The sequence below is a fragment of the Penaeus vannamei genome, chromosome 7, assembly GCF_042767895.1.
Source record: "Penaeus vannamei isolate JL-2024 chromosome 7, ASM4276789v1, whole genome shotgun sequence".
Taxonomy (NCBI): Eukaryota; Metazoa; Arthropoda; class Malacostraca; order Decapoda; family Penaeidae; genus Penaeus; species Penaeus vannamei.
In genome coordinates this window covers 41,735,850-41,738,349 of record NC_091555.1, presented here as the reverse complement: position 1 = coordinate 41,738,349, position 2,500 = coordinate 41,735,850, and the positions used below count along the sequence as shown (strand labels likewise).

Genomic DNA, 2,500 nt, shown 5'->3' with positions numbered 1-2,500 from the left:
TCGGTTCCCAGAGGCACCTCCGCCGCTCTCCTAATTAGCGCACTGATCAAGAGCCTCGTCGGGCCAGGTCACAGAGGGCGCAGGGGGGGAGAAGCGGAGCGAGGCGCGGGCACCATCTTGCGCGGCGGCGGCGGACGGGGATGGCGAGGCTGGCGGCGGCGGCGGCGGCCTCGCTGCTCTTCGACCGATGCGCCTGCACTGCTTCCCCAACACTGGCGTTGGGTTTGAATACCTCGGCGGTGGTTTTGTACAAGAGTCCTGCGAACGGGTTTGCAAAAGCGGCGAGCGAGGGAGGGAGGGAGGGAGTGATGGCACGAGAAACAACACCACTCTAGACCCGCTTGCACCTCCGTCGCCTCTCACTTGGCCTCCATCTTCGGGCTCTCTCGGCGTCGACTCCGGGGCTCCTGCGAGAGGTCGTCGTCGCCGCTGCCTCTCGGTCGTCCCGCTGGCCCCACGACGCTCAGACGGCGGTCGTCGAGGCTCGCCATGGCATTTTGGGGGCTCGGAGGGCGCAGGGCATGTGGGAGAGAGCGAGGGAGGCGCGGAGAGCGAGGCCGAGGGAGAGCGCAGGGCGGGGGAGGGCGGCCCGGGCGGGAGAGGGGCGAGGGCGAGAGCCAGGACGGAGTCTGCGCAGCGCCCTCCGCCTCCGTCGCCTCGCAGCGCTCGAGCACACGCGCGCCTTTCCCTCGTGGTCCTCCAGCCAACCTCGCCGTCGGGCCTTCCTGGCTGTGTCTCTGGGGCGCCGATGCCCCCGCGGCGTCTTCGTCAGGAGGAGGGACAGGCACGGCGTCCCGGAAGCTCTCAGGAGGGCGCGGAGAGAGCGTCTCTGGCGGGGCCGGAGGGGAGCGCGAGGGGCGGGGGAGGGCGGGCGAGAGCATGCGAGTCTCCCCTCGCGGCCGGACTCTCCCTCCCCCCCGCCGACAGGTTGACGCGCGTCCGGATGCGCTCGCAGAATCTGTTATTTTTGTGACGCTGTATTGACTGCATTAAAAAAAACGGAGACATCTAAATAAACAAACTCACGAACAAATAAGATTATATTTTCAATTATGAAATACAATCAGCGCCGACGCCAAACAACGAATGAGGAACCAAACATTCGCATGAAGAGGAAGCTGCTGCCGGAGCAGGGGATTCGAACGCCGTCCAGGTGTTTATGCATGATTGAAAAGGCAGTGTTGCCAACTAGAGTGCTGCCGATTTTCTGCAATGCTTATTATTCATCCTGAGAGTAAACGGCCACACACGCTATGGGCGAGGACCGAGGGCGGCCAAACCAACCCACACTCCTCACAAACAGGTCCATAACGACAACAACGACCGAAAAAAAAGCCCTGCACCGCCTCGACGCGTTCATCCACCCGCGGCCGCCATGTTGTGATGTCATCCGTCGCCATGGAGACATTCCTTTCATGTATTATTTCACCCGCGCCGGGAACACTTCGCGGAAGATGATGACCACAACAACAACGGAGCCGAGGGAGAGCTGCGGAGGACCTCCCCCCCCCCCCTTGGCCGCTCTGGTATCCGCACCCCCCCTTCACATACCCTCCCCCCTCCCCCCCCAACCCATGATATCGCGTACGGCACCAAAACAAAAGACGTGCGACGCTTTGGAATGGCGTGCGGCGGCGAACGTCGGCATCTGCCTTCGCTCCTACCTAACATCTAGCCCCCTTCTATTCCTCTTTTCTTGTTCTTTTCCCCTTTTCCTCCTTCCCTTCTTTCTTTCTCATCTCCCCTCTTATTTCTTTCCTTCTCTCTCTCTCCTTCCCTCTTATTTCTCCTCTTATTTCCCTCCTTTCTCCAGTCCTTCCTCTTTTATCTTCTTCCTTCTCCCCCCCTCCCCTCTTCTCTGCCTTAACCCTCTTCCACCTCCTCCTTTATTCATCATTATCTTCTCCCTTCTTCCCCCTCTTTTCTCTCCCTATCTCCTCTTTTTTCTCCAGAGCAGGGCTGTCAAACTTGCGTTTACCACCAGGAATTATGGTGATGGTGATGATGAGGATGAGGATGGTGAAGGTGAAGATAAAGATGAAGATAATGGTGATGATGATAGCGGTGATGGTAGATGGTGATGGTGAAGTTGAAGATTATGATGGCTGTGATGATTAAGATGGAGATGATGGTGAATATGAAGGTAAAGAAGATGATGGTTAATACGAATATGAAGATTATGGTGATGGTAGTGACGGTAATGATAACGATATCATCACAATCATTATATCATCCTTATCAGAATTATTACCATTACCATCATTACTATTTATATTCTGCACTCCTACCCCAATGATCATCACCACCATTACATTCTTTATCCTCTCCATTGCCTGTAACATCCTATACTACTTTCCCCAAAACTCATCCCCACAGTACTCGCAGTCATCTGGCCCGCGTACCATGCACTCTGATGACCCATGACCCACCTATGACTGAGTGAAATATGGCTTAAAATGACCTTAAAAGAGTCATGCACTGCTAAAGCGGATAATTTCAT

General features: G+C 56.1%; 1 protein-coding gene across 1 annotated transcript in view; it reads right to left on the bottom strand.

Annotated features, from left to right (window-relative positions):
* Positions 1–2,500, bottom strand: part of peb (pebbled) — a 902,421-nt gene that overhangs the window by 322,180 nt on the left and 577,741 nt on the right. The window lies entirely within an intron of this gene.